At 42.5% G+C, this 14700-nt stretch overlaps 1 protein-coding gene across 7 annotated transcripts in view; it reads left to right on the top strand.

The window, feature by feature from the left end:
• The window catches only part of ANO4 (anoctamin 4), a 444815-nt gene that overhangs the window by 30002 nt on the left and 400113 nt on the right, over nt 1–14700 (top strand). Inside the window, exon 1 of one of the 7 annotated variants that reach the window (XM_073900423.1) lies at nt 3089–3217. The exons of the other annotated variants lie outside the window; for them this stretch is intronic. The gene's annotated coding sequence lies outside the window, so the exon portion shown is untranslated. Of the gene's footprint in view, nt 1–3088; nt 3218–14700 lie in introns of those variants that run through there. 7 annotated transcript variants of the gene reach the window in all.

Raw genomic sequence — 14700 nt, 5'->3', positions numbered from 1 at the left:
TTGTAACAAGTAAAACCACTTGTCCTGGCTTTTTGGAAGGTGATTTGTGGTGTTCTAGAATACTGATGGGGTAGAAGAGATAACAGTAGAGGGCCTGCGTTTGAGGAGAGGTTGTTTAGATAAGGGACTGGTGTTCAAGGCAGTGGGGTCAGTATACCAAGGCTGATTCCAGAGCAGCTGGAGTAGCTGTATCCTTCTATTCAGGGTTGAGCACTGAACACATTGTCCACGGTGATACTGTTGCATGTGCTAGTTGGGTTCTCTTGGGCTATTACTCTGATATTTCCAATTTTTTTTTTTTTTGGCATTCAGTGAATTAATTGACATTTGTGATCAGGTCCAGAATCTTAACCACCACGTATATGCCACTTCTCTGAGAAAAACTCATTTTAGCTGGGGATTACCTGCACTTCCGGACTAAGGATCATTGGAAATATTCATTTGACAAGACAGTTGGCTAAGAGAAATAAATCACTGAGCTTCCTTCAAGTTTCCTAATTTCCCTTTGTTCTTTTAAATTTGGCTATATTGTTCTTTTCAGAAATCAGTGCCATGCCCTGTCACTTAATTTCTGATTCTAGCACAATCCTGTTAATTCCTTCTCTCTGTGTGGTAGTTAGTTTTAGAAGATTGAAGACGTCAGTGAATCAGGAAATTCTTAATGGCACATGAGGACAAAGTCAATTAAATGGTGCAGCTACGAAGTTACTTGAGGATTTCTGACATAAGAAATTGAAGAGCTTGACTTAAAGCTGTATTAAATCTGATTTGCGAAGAATAATATACTTTAGAATCAAAGGCATTCAGATGCTCCAATAAAGTCATCCGTTCATCTAGTCATCTAAACTCTTGCTACTCCAAGTATTGTCCTCAAGAGATAAGAGGGCCTGATTGAAATAGTTCCAAAGGTGTGGATATGATGGGCATTTTAGAGATAGCTTCAATTGGACTTGTGATTAACAAACGTGGTATGTAAGTGGTGATCCCAAGTATTTCCATAAAGTTAAAATATGATACTGAAGCTTTGAAGCTTAGACCAGTGGCTCTCAAACTTTAATGTGAATAAAAATCACCTGGAGATCTTGTTAAACTGCAGATCATCTTTTAGTAGCTGTGTGTGTGTGGGGGGGGTGAGATTCTGCATTTCTAAGATGCTCCCTTGTGATGGTTGTGGAGCTTGGAATTTAGTATGAGATGCAGATAACAATATTATACCAAAGAATGTATGGCTACCAACAGGCAGGTGCTGTGAAAGGGATCGTCTTAAAGATCCTTGGTAGTATAGTTTTGATCAAAACGTGTCTGAGTTCCCAAAACACTCCATAAAGACATTTGCTTTACCACCAGTTGTAAGTGGGAGGTCGCTTGTGATGGGAAAATTATTGACCTGTGAGGTATAAATGTTCTCACTTTTTCATATGCATTGTTTAGATACTAAAAACCAAACCCCAAACCCAACAACCTTGGTTTGGGTTCTCTGGGAAATAGATTCTGAATGAGAGATGTACATGTAAGAAGTTTATTGGGATCAAGGCATATGTGTGTGTAGGGGGGATGGAAGGGTGGAGGATTAGGCAGAGAGTGGATCTGGACTGCAATGATCACAGAGGCCTCAGCCCATCACAAAAGGAGATCTGGAGCTGGGATGACCCTTCAAAATTGTTCCACCAGGGGGCTTTTGGACCCTCCCATCATTGCCTGAATGCAACCTGTTAAGGGAAGGGGTGATCTTGAGAAATTTTCTTTGAGAGCAAGGCCCAGAGAGAGACTCAGCTGAGAGCCATACAGCGCCAACACTGGCAGCAGCTGGGGGAGTAAGATGGGGCAGGCTAGCATCCACCACATTGGCTGGTCGAAATGGAGGAAGGGGACATAAATGGGAAGGCAAGGTGGAGGAGCTGTGGTGCTCTCAAGCCTCCGGTGAGGTAAGTCTCCGCAGACCTTGGCCGAATGGGGACGAGATGACTGGCTGCTTGTTTGTTAGAGTGCTGAGTTAAAGTAGGTTGGGTTTTTTGAGATGTAGTTCATCAGAGTTCAGCAGGTTTGTTGGGTACCAGCTGATTTGTAAATAATTTGGAAAGGCAAAACCAGGTAGAGGATCAGAGCTTAGTTCTGTGGAAAAAGGGGTCCAGTATGTGGGCAGATTTTCTGAGCACCTGGATTCAGGTTCAGTTTATAGTTTTCTCCAGCAAAGACGCAGCTAAAGGGTTGAGTATCCCCCTTCTGATCACTGTTCACCTTGTTATGAGCTTGCATGGTTGGAAATGTGTCTTTTTCAGGAAAATATGGATACAACTGACTTAGGGTTCTAACTGGAGAATGGGAGAGTTGGCTGTAGTTTTCTCTTCCGGGGTAGTGTGATTCATATTTATTCAATAGCTGTTCCATCAGGTGCCTACTATGTTAAGCACTGCATCAGGTGCTGGGGATACTGTGGTGAACCCGGACAAGTCCCCTTTCTTTGTGGAATGAGGGTGATGCAGGCTAGTGGATGCAACAGCTATTAAGTCATCACACAAATAAGAAAATTTGGTCAACTCGATGAAAAACAAAGACACTATTAGGGATTTTTCGCGGAGGGGGTGGCGGCGTGCAGCGCAGCCGCTAGCCCAGGTCCGGGCCAGGACTCGCAGCGGCGGGGGACGCGGGCGGCGCCTGGGGCTCCGGGGACTCGGTGGTGGCCGCGGCCGTCTGCCGGACGGCGGAGCATGGCCGGGGAGCGGAGGCGGGCGGCGGGGGCGGTGCCGGGGCTCCGTGATGGAGGCGGCAGCGGCGGGCGGGCTGACGGCCAAGCCCTGCGGGGGGAGCGTAGGTGGAGCGGCGGCCGCAGTCGGAGCTCGACCGCTGCGCAGACCGCAGGGGCGCCCAGGGCGAGCCCGGCCACCTAGCGGCGCAGTTGGATCTCGGCTCCCGCCCGGGTACACAACCTACTCGCCCCAAGCAAACAAAAAGGAAACCCTACTAGGGAGTCTAACAAGAGGGGGTTTACTTTAGATTTTGGAAACGGGGTGCAGTCTCTGAGTGTGGTAGCAGGTTGAGAGCGATCTCAAAGATGCTTTGAAGCTGGTGAAGATTATGGTGAGAATGTGGAGACCAAAGACCTGGCTTCTCGCCCATGCTGTGTCACGTGTCCTGTTACCTTAGCACCAAGGGCTTGACCTCTTTGAGCCTTGATTTCTTCAGCTGTGAAACGGTGCTGTTATGAGACTCAAATGAGGTACAGTAGACAAAAGTGTTTTTAAAATTCTAAAATGCGAGCGAAAGCTGCTATTAATTACTCTGGCTCGCTGATACCTTCTCTTAGCTGTCTCATTTCTCCTGGGTTGGGCTTGGATGCCCAGTTTGGTGGGCTGTAAAATGCTCTTCAGCTGCCTTCTCTCAGCTTTGTGGCTTTCAAGTTTGGGTCTTTCTTTCTTTCTTTTTGACCTTTAAAGTGTGAAATACTTTTGTATTGTGATCTCCCCCTCCCCTCATCTCCCCTGAAAAAAAGTTTCAGAAAATATTTAGCCTTATTATTTGTCATGTATTCTGGTATTTTTCATTCCATTCTCCCCCCCCCAAAAAAGTGCTCATCAAGATCTATTAAATTGATGTCATTTAAATTAATGAATTGCAACTTATAAGTTGAAAAACAGTACTTTGAATCTTTCTGAAACCATATGGGGGGTCATAGGAACAATTTTTTCTGGGGGTATGTGCCAAGTCTATTGTACAAGGAAATTACTTGAAGACTAGTTATTAATGTTCCTTAAATCCTCTCTGGTGCCTGTGAAAATGGGACTGTCTTGAAGCTGGATCCCACAAAGGGGCTCTGTGTTCCCTGAAGTTTCCACAGTGTTGAGTCAACAAAGAACTGTGGCAAAGAATCCTGTTTCAGTTGATCTTCACTGCAGGAATACTGTATATCAAGCAGCTGCAAAACCTCAGTGGCCTACAACACTAAGCATTTACTTGTGCATCTGGGGTTAGGTGGTTCTCTTGATCTGGGTGGGGCTCATTCTGTGTCTTGGCTGGCTATTGGCTGATCTAGGCTGACCTCAGCTGGAGCAATTGGACGATTCTGCTGTCCATAAGTCTTTCATCCTCCAGTAGGTTAGCCCTGGCATGATGTCATGAAAGAGAAAGCTTTGCAAGCTTCTGCTGGCAACATACTTGCTCATATCCCATTGACCAATGCATGCTAAATGGCTGAGCCCAGAGTTAAGGATGAGGCAGAATATCTCTCAGTGGGAGGCACTGTAAAGTTATATGGCAAAAAGATGTGGAATTAGGGAAGGATAAAGAATTAGAGCCAATAACACCATTTATCACAACTTATTGCGCACACATTGCTTCCTTGATTCAAAGGAGGCCCTTTTCTCAGGTAGGTTTCAGATCTGAATTCTTGGGACTGGGCTAATGATATTTGCCCAAAATAGACGCCATGCTGTCCTCCTCATACCCTGGTTATATTGTCTTCCTTTTATGTGAACTTCCTTGTAGAAGCACCTCCTTTCCAGTGCAGACAGTCTTAGGAGAGTAGATGCTTGACGATTGCATGATCTGCCAACATGAGATGTGCCTGGGGCTGCCGGAGTCCTAGCTCATAATGTAGATTAAGCCACAACCCACACCACTATTTTTACTTATTTTCCCCAGTTCTTCCTAGGAAGATACTTATGCCATTGTATTTTGAGTTAATTTATGAAGTTAGATACCTAAATGAGCGATCCTAATGAGTAAGGCTACCAATAGTCTGTTTCAAAATACGGTCTTTTGTCCCAATTATTTTTTCCCCTGAGACTTCGTTCTGAATTTCTAGCTGTCTGCTGGACATCCTTACCTTCATATTTCCATGAGCACCTGTCTAAACCATTTCAGTGTTGCTTGTTTCAACAAAATGCATCACTATCCATCCTGTTTCTCATAGAGTAAAAAGTCCTCTTTAACCCCTCATGTATAGTCATGATCTGTCAGTTCTCTTATGAATAATGTCATGCATGATTATTCAGCCAGACGTGACATTTTTCTTTGATTACTTATGGAGCAGGTTCCCTTTTAAGCACTGGGGATGAGAGAGCTCTAACCTAGAGCTGTGAATAAAATTCTTCCATCCTTTCCCATATTTAGTTGTTCATCAATTTCTTGCTCATTCTGCCTCAGAAATCTGCCCTCTTCTCTTCATTCTCGTGGCCACTTCCCCTGTTGTGGATTAAAACTTTTTACTCTTGCCTGGGGCAGTAGCCTCCTGGATGACCTCTTGGACTTGACTCTCTTACCAGTCTCTTCTGTCCTTCTCCAGCCACTGGCTATCATTGGCTCAAACATCGATCCCAACATGCCATTCCTTGGCTTGAAAACCATCAGTGGGTTTGGTACTTCTACAATAACTGGGCATTGAATTATCCTATGACCCAAGAATTCTACTTCTAAGTACATACCCCAAAGAATTGAAAACAGGTGTTCAAACAAAAATTGGTACACCAGTGTTCCTAGTGGCACTACTCACAATAGCTAAAAGGTATAAACAGTCTAAATGTCCATCTGCTGATGAATAGATAAACAAAATATGGTATACTCATGCAATGGAATATTATTCAGCCACAAAAAAGAATTAAGTACTAATAGATGCTACAGTGTAGATGAACCTTGAAAACATTGTGCTAAGTGAAAGAAGCTGGACACAAGAGGCCATATATCTTATGATTCCATGTATATGCAATAACCAGAATAGGCAAATCTATAGGGACAGAAAGCGGATTAGTGATGCCAGGGGCTGGGGGAAGGGGAAAATGAGGAGTGATTGCTTCATGCATATAGGGTTTCCTGTATACTGGAAACCTGGATAGTGGCATGTTTGCACATATTAACATACTAAGTGTTTCTAATGATAAATTTTAGGTGTTACACAAATAAAAAAATGCAAACTCACAGTGGTCAGGGACCACCGATAATGAGTGCAAATGTCATAGTATGGAGTTTAAGACTCTCATGCTCTTGCCTGGGCTATCTTCTTAGCTTTGTTGCCCTCAAAGATCCTACATTCTGGCCCTGCTCTTGTACTGTAATGTCTTCCTGCCTTTACTTATGCTGAACTCATACCGAGAGTGCCCTCTTCTTCCTTCTCTTCTCCCTGATAAAATTTAAGATCTGAATCAAATGCCATTTCTCTGTGAGGGCTACCCCATGCTCCTTCCTCTGTGTTCCCATAGCACCTTATTCAGACAACCACAGTGAGTCCTAGTTGAGTGTGTATCATCACCCTGCCAGATGGTAAGCGCCAGGCACGCAGGGAAAATGTCTGATTTGAATTTGGATCCCTATGGTCTTGGACAGTAAGTGATACATAATTGTTGATCAGTATTTGTTGAATTAAAGACTTGGTTATTAAAGTCTTGGTCCTGTCCTTAAACTAAGGCTGTATGCCTCATCCTTAAAACTCTTTGTAATAATCATTATACTTAGGTTACAGTCATCCTTGATTATCTTCATCTAATTACAATTAATTGACTTAACCTTAAATTTCTTCCCAGTTTATTAGCTCCTGCTCAACACAATGATTTGTTTTCTTGGTGCTTTGAGTACTCACTTTGCTTTTTGCCTGCTCTCAGATTTGCTGATGTTCTCACCTTTCCCATGCAGAGAAGTCCTTTGATACCTTAACATTGAGCCATTTTCTCTGTTCTAGGAAAAGTGTGACAGAGGACAAATCTTTTACTATTTTAATCTTATACTCTTTTATCAGAACATCATTTGGTCTTAGAATAGCATAGTTTGCAAAGAAGGTCTGAGTGGTAAAGCATGAAAAGGATAGTTTTCCCCACTTAATCCCAAGTCAGGGCTTCAAGTGTCACTAGTATTACTGTTAACATTTTATGAAGCATTAGATACCATTTCCTTGCTAAATAAAATGCAACCAGGAAGATTTATAAGTTCCATCTAAGTGATTTTGGATATTGTCCATTATCCATCTGTGCTGCTAGCATTTTCCTCCCAGTTTTATTGAGATTTAATTGATGTATAACGTTATATTAATTTAAGCTGTACAACATAAGGATTTGATACATGTATTCTGTAGATTGCCTTTTCATTTTGTTGATGGTTTTCTTTGGCTGTGTGGAAGCTTTTAATGTGATGTAGTCCCACTTGTTTTTTGCTTTTGTTATCTTTGCAAATCCCAAACACCAAAAACTGTCATTGTTACTATTAAGGACCTTACCACCCCTCATGTTTTCTTAAAGAAATTTTATGGTTTGTACTGGTAGCTTCAAATTACAACATAACAAAGGCTGCTAAAGCTAGTATTTTTGAGTTGAAGATTCAGGATGAAACTGAAGGTGTCACTTTAATTTGTGCACAGAAAATTATTTTATAATGTGGTTTAATGATGGAATAGGGATTGACCAGAAAGCTCAAGAATTAACAAGGGGCAGGGGAACAATTAGGTGATACCTCTTCTCACCCAACCCAACATTTGATTTTTTTTTTTTAATCTGTCTTGCATCTTGAGGAAAAAAATGCTGTATAAATTCAGTTGTACTACTTAGAAATAGTCTTATAATTTGACTAAAAGAATAGTAGCCAAAAAATCTGAACTTTCTGTTTGGTCTTATTTGCTCTGAAATTTAAAAATAAAGTACACTATTGTGTTTTTGTAAGGATTCAAAGAGTCAGTCAACTTAAAGTTTTTAGGGCCGATACACAATTACTGCTATTTTCATGACCATAAATCTAGTTAGTTACTTAATTCATCTAATACTTTTTGAGTACCTCCTATGCGCCTGCCATTGTGTAAAGTATTGAGGATGTAAAAATGAAAATGTAGGGTCCCTGGCCCCTTTGAAGCTTTCAGAAGAGAAAATGATTACCTAAATAGTTATGATTCACTGGAATACACTCCTCTCTCATCACCTGCTTCCCTTACACTCCTTCTTTGTTTCATGGCTGCTCTTTATAATAGTGGGTTCTGTGCCTTTGGCCTCTTCAGGTACTTTACCTTTTCAGTTCCCCTTCTTTCCAATTAGCATATACACTCACTAATTCTACATCCTATAAACAAAGAGATAAAACTCGATTTTCAGTCTGTAAAAAAAATTATATATATATATACACCCCCCAAAACCCCCAATGAAATAAGCAAAACCCAACTCTTAATCCCCTCCAGCTACTGCCCTCTGTCCCTCTCCTCACAGCCAAACTCCATCCAAGAGAAGCCAGCACTCCTTCTCTTCACTTTTTTTTTTGTTTAAATTTTTTTAAAGGTATTTATTTATTTATTTGACAGAGAGAGACACAGCGAGAGAGGGAACACAAGCAGGGGGAGTGGGAGAGGGAGAAGCAGGCTTCCCGCGGAGCAGGGAGCCCGATGCGGGGCTTGATCCCAGGACCCTGGGATCATGACCTGAGCCGAAGGCAGACGCCCCTCTTCGTTTTTTTGATCTTGTAATTCCGTAACTCTGCACCTGACATTCCATCCACCCCCACATGGGATATATTCTTCTCCGGTCATCGGTGACCATTACCAAACCCAGCAGATATTTTCTCATCCTTACCTTTCCTTCTCTCTCTATGGGATATTTCAACTCTTGGGATATCTCTTCCTTAAAGCTCTGTAGCCATGAGTTCTGTTCTCCTTCTCTGTCCATCACTAGACCTTCTCCTACATATGTCCCTTAAAATAACAGTCTCCTCAGAGAGTCTGCCCTTTGTCTCCTCTTAACTCCATCTGCCCTTCCTGGTCTGTAGCCACTAATCCTATTTCATCTGAGGTCTGTATTCTGTATTTTAGGCTCAGATCTTCCACCTGACCCTTTCTGACATCTTTCTTGACATAGCCATGTAGACGTCCCACAGCACCCTAACTCAGGTTAACCAAAACCCATCTTTTTGCCTCAAATTCTTTTCTGTCCTGTCTGTATTTTCTATCTTGTTGAATGTACTGTTGTCCAGGGCAGAAAACGAGACTAATCCTAGGTTCTTTGCTTTGTCCTGTTCCCCACATTCAGGCAGTAAGCCTTGCTGAGTCTGTTTGTCTCCTGATCCCCACTCACCCTGCCTTAGTTCAACCCTTTTCACCTTTGTCTGGACTGTATTTAGTCCCTGGACTTCCTTGCAGTCTCTCCAGTCCATTCTCCACACGGCTGTTGCCGTAATCTTTCTAAAGTGCAGATCTGGTTATGCCACTCCCTTTGTAACTTTAGTGGTTTCCAGTCATCTAGAGAATAAAGTTAAATCTCTTTAGCCCTTCGTGATTGGCCTCTGCCTGCCTCCTTTCCTTCTTGTCCCTGATACTCCTATATACTTTTCTTTCCCTGGTTTAGTTGCTAAAGTAGGCCTGATTGGGAGAGCCTTCAGTGCTCTATGCCAAGAACCTTGACCTTATGTAGGAGGGAGTGACTGAAAACTTTACATTTGAGAAAGGTGAATTTCAGAATTGAGAGAAACCTTTGAAGGCTACTGAGCCTACTCTGTTAATTCCTGATAAGTAGAGGTCTCTTCTCTGAACACAGAATTGCCAGCCTGCCTCCTGTTCTCTGTTCTGATTTGTAAAATGGGAACAGTACCAGCTTCTATTCAAGCATACTGTGAAGTTGAAAGTTACCATTAAATTCATCAGAGATGACCATCCCACTGTTTTCTGCCATTCATTTTCCTTTGGGGTTCTTGGAGCACTTTTTCCTTCTGTGTTTGTTCATCCATCTAAGATGTTCTTTCTGCCCTTTTACACTGTCTGTTTACGTACTTCAGTTAATGCCTATCTACTCCCCATTCCCTCGGGGACTGTGGATTTTGGTATAAAGGAAAATAATAAACACCCAAGACATCCCAGATCACGTTATACCTGGGAATTGTCCTAGATGAGGTTTCTTGGATCTGAGATTGACAGTTGAGGGCCTTGCCTTGGGCCCGCCCTTCTTCAGCCTGGAGTTGATCTGCTCTGAAATACTCTGACCCAGATGCACTGTTTGTGGAAACTCTGGCCCCAGAGTCACCTGCCCTTGTTCCTCGCTCGTTCAGGATTAGAGTAAGGATGACATTGAACTGTACTTGGATGTGAGTTGTTAGTGCAGATGGTGACCTCGGAGTGTAATGCTTGCCACGTGGTCAGTGTCTGAGAGCAGATGGGTGCCTTCTTTGTGCACCAGCTGACGCTTGAATCCTCCTCAAAGGCACACCGTATTAGTGGAGTGAATAGGTCTGGAGCCGGCAAGAAAAGGAGGCAGATCCCAGCATTCTAATAGTCCTGTCTGGAGAGAGCTTCTGGGTATGTGTCTTCAGAGGCAGGTCTAGAATTTTTTTCCCTCACAAAAGATAAGTTACTCCTCCAAATTCTGACTCGGTGATAGCTACCACTTACATCCCTTTAAATAGTTCACCATGGGCTTTCACATGCATGAACTTATTTGATGTTCACATTGACCCTGTAAGGTATTATATTAGTTTCCTAGGACCACTAAAACAAATTGCCACAGACTTAGTGGCATCAAACCACAGAAATTTGTTCTCTCATAATTCTAGAGGCCAGAAGTTTGAAATCAAGCAGCACTGTGCTTCCTCCAAGGAGCTCTAGGGAAGAACTTCCTTTTCCTTTTCCAGCTTTTGGTGACTCCCCTTGGTTTGTGACAGTGTAATACCAATCTCTGGCTCCGTCTTCACGTGGCTTTCTCTGGGTGTGTCTTCCCTTTTCTGTCTCTTAAGGACAACTGTTAGTGGATTTAGGGCCCATTCTATTTTTTTTTTTTTTAAGACGTGAGAGAAAGCATGTGTGAGCAGGGGAAAGGACAGAGGGAGAGGAAGGGAACCCCTAAGCAGACTCCCCGCTGAGCATGGAGCCTGACCCTGGACTTATCCCAGGACCCTGAAATCATGACCTGAGCCACCCAGGTGCCCCTTTAGGGCCCATTCTAATCCAGGATGAGCTCATCTCGAGATTCTTACCTTAATTATATCTGCAAAGACCCTTATTCCAAGTAAGGTCACATTCTGGGGTCCTAGGTGAACGTATATTTTAGAGCACTACTCAACTTACTATAATTAGGTATTAATATACTCCTTTGAGGATGTGGAAACTTAAAGAGGATGATTTTGCTCAGACACACATTGGAACCCGTTAAGTCTTTGGATAACAAATCTCTTCCTTTCACTGGGTCTTTTTTTTTTTTTTTAAGATTTTATTCATTTGACAGAGAAAGAGACAGTGAGAGAGGGAACAGAAGCAGGGGGACAGGGAGAAGCAGGCCTCCTGCTGAGCAGGGCACCTGATGTGGAGCTCAATCCTGGGACTCCAGGATCATGACCTGAGCTGAAGGCAGATGCTTAATGACTGAGCCACCCAGGCGCCCCTCACTGTGTCTTCTTAGTTCCCCATCTCTCCAAACATGGACCATCTGTATGCAGTGGGGGTACCGATTTCATTCTATGTATTTAAGAACCTACTGCATGCCTTGTGAAATGCATATATTCTTGTCAAATTAAGAACAGACTAATTTAAGAGCATTTTAAAATTTGGCTGAGATCAGAATGAGGAGAGAATGAGTTCATAATGGATTCCTCTGTCTTGGCTCAGTAGTTTTTTCTCCCCTAATTCTTCTCTTTTCCACATCTTCAGAGCTATCAGGAGGGGCTGGGCAAAACCTAGCTGCTAAGGTCTGTGGTCAGTGTGGCTGAGCTGACTCAGTTAGGACATGTGACCCCTTCAGTGTGGCTGGGTTTTTGTTTTTGTTCTTTTTTTCCCCTGGACAAAAAGCACTTATACCTCAAACTTAAGCTTGAAAGGAAATGTAAATAGAAGCAATGTTTTCTGTTTCTCTATACATTTCTTAGGAGGACCAGATGAAACTGTGATGGAGTTCAAGGTTGTCATGTATCCTTCTTGAGCCTGTTTCCCCAGGGACCACCCCAGCATCCTACTGTTGTTGTTCAGGACCCCTCCCTGGGACAGTTCCCCATATTCCCAAACTTTTCCCCTTTTTCGCCCCCTTATATATACTTTGTGGTTCCTTGTGCCATTTTCTCAAGGATTTTGATCTTTTATTTAAACACTTTATCATGAAATATTTCAGATATGAGAAACATTAAAATATGTGTTTTCTTACCTGAAGACCTCAAACATTGCTGGTAAATTTGAAGCCCTCTTGTACCTTTCCTTTCCCCCCAGAGGTAAGTGCTATTCTGAATTCAGGGTTTATCATTCCCATGCATTTCTTTACAGGGTTACTCCATTGCCTCTATCCCTGTGTGACACAAAATCTTTATCTCATGGGAATGCAGAGCTTCTTTGGGCTTTGAAGGAGGCCATTTGGGTGATGTGTAGGGGAAAGATAAAGTGCTAATATTTACTGGGTGCCTACTGTGTACCAGGTCCTGTGTTAGGGGTTTTCCCTGCGCTCATTATGACACTGGCAGCTTGGACATTGGCCATCAGCATTTAGAGTCATTATCCTTATTTTATAGCCATGAAAACCAGGAACAGAGATAGGAAGTAGTTGCCCCAAAGTCTAACAGTTAATATCTGTCTGACCGCACCAGGTTGTTCCTCAAATTGCAGCTCCTCTGTCCATATAGGGTGCTAGTTTGGAGCCTAGCTGTGTGACTCTGAATGAGTTTCCTGACCTCTCTGGTCTTTCTTCCTTTCTAAATGAGTGGCTCCTGTGCCCCCTCCAGCCCTGATGCAGGAGCAGCTACTGGTGCTCAGAGTGCTTCATCCTTGGTTCATGGTTCTGAGTGCTTTATTTTAGTCATGTGGGCTTTTGTGAACTGGCCTTGAATTTTACCATGACTTATAACCCCAATTCTTGCCTTCATTCATGCCAGTCTACCCCACATTTATTGAGCATGAGCCAGCACTGGGGCTTCGTCCTGACAGTCTAAGAGGCATGCATACATACTCCTTAGTCACATGGCAAGCTTCCTTTCTGAGTTCTGAACAAAAGGCTTAGTAACTCCTTCTTTCCTAAACTGAGGACCACCTGTTCGCATCTCAAGGAGAAAATGAAAGGACAGGGTAGGTGGGGGTGCATATTTGGGTGAGAGTGTCCTCTGAGGAGACCTAATACATTTAGCTACAGACTACTTTTAAACTGGAAAACCACCTGATACCCATGGACGGCTGGGCTAATTACCAGGTGATCATTTTTGTTCGTATGCTTCCTCAGAGCATCATTCCATCTAACGTGTGTTCTGGAAGGAATGGTACTGGTAATGTATAAAATGAAAGCTGATACTCTTGGTCACACCCTTACGGAGGCTGACAAGAGGTGAGTCGAGCAGCCGTAGTGGTTATAGGTGTTAGTGGTACTGCTTACTTGATTACACCGTCATTCCAGCTATTAGCGTTTGCAAGGAGAAAGCTGCCTATCTGAGAAGGACCTCAGTTTTAACTGAGTGAGTAAAAATGTCAAATTGCTTTGTTTCCTTAAAGAAATGTACTGAGAAGGAATGAAAATGTGGTAAAACCCTGTTTTCCTAAAACTGGGAGGAATGAAAGATTTAATTGATATCCTTCCTGGGGGTGGACAGCAAAGTAAACTTCTCTGGATAGGCACTGCTAGGTTTGGATTTTTGAGTCAGGCTCTAAGGGTCTAAGTCGCAGTCCCGCGACTGATTGGTAAGAGAACCTTACATCTTAGTTCTTGTCTGGTAATGCCACCCCTTATTCACATTAAGCTGCGTAGGAGGGCCATTTTTATGCTGGAAGTGTGACTTAATTGATGTAATAAAGTTGTATAACAAAACAGGAGGAGGAGAAACTATTCAGGTAGGATTTGAGTAATGCCAGAACCCACAGTGTTTGAGACCATGTGGAATCGAAGCGATGGAAGATTTGAGTCTTAGTATGTACAGCGCGTACTGTGCTCACCTAAGTATCATTCTTTCCTCTAACTCAGCAGAAAACAAGGTCAAAACCAAATCAGAGGGACCAGAGACAAGTCCTCAATGCTTTGTCGTACACATATTTCACACGGTGGGTGGAATGAAGGTTGTGGAGATGACAAATTCTTTGAAACCCAGGGAAAATGTTAGGACTCTGACCTTGTACATTTTACATTAATTGCAGCCCTCCTCATGCTGCGTTTTAATTTATGTGCTTACATATCCAGCTCTCTTGGGTCTCTGAGTGCCCCTGGGTCAGGAACTTCATCTTATTCCTGTATTTTCAGTGTATTTTTAACCCAGGGCCTGAGCATCAGAGGTCCTCAATGCATTCATTGAATCCAATTGCTTTATTTGGTTTGTTACAGCTTTGAGCTGTAAATGCACTACTTTTAGGTTAGTTTTTACTAGTATCATTGAATGAAGACATACTTTTCTGTGATTTAAAAAGCTACAATTTCCCCAGATTTTTAGATTTCCCCACACTGAGTTCACATACTTAGATGTTTAAAGGCGAGTGGGAGTGGCATTAATTTTAAAGGCAAAATGATATTTTTATAGAATCTGACTTTGACTTCTTTAGATCTAAGTAATTACCAGATATTAAAAATGTCATGTCATGAATCTCTGTGGCTATGATAGTATCTAATGTGTGAGGAACCATCTGTTTAGGTAGCTATTTACAATGTGACAAATAGCTTCTCTCTTGAAACCAAGAAAAAACCAAAATGCAAAGATAAAGAAACCTATTCACGGAGTCATTTTTTAAAAATTTTATTATGTTATGTTAATCACCATATATTACATCACTAGTTTTTGATGTAGTGTTCCATGATTCATTGTTTGCGT

This window comes from Callorhinus ursinus, unplaced genomic scaffold (assembly GCF_003265705.2).
Source record: "Callorhinus ursinus isolate GAN/ISIS: 27379988/994484 unplaced genomic scaffold, GSC_fseal_2.0 scaffold14, whole genome shotgun sequence".
Taxonomy (NCBI): domain Eukaryota; kingdom Metazoa; phylum Chordata; class Mammalia; order Carnivora; family Otariidae; genus Callorhinus; species Callorhinus ursinus.
Note: the sequence above shows the minus strand (reverse complement) of the source record. Positions and strands in the feature narration are given on the sequence as shown.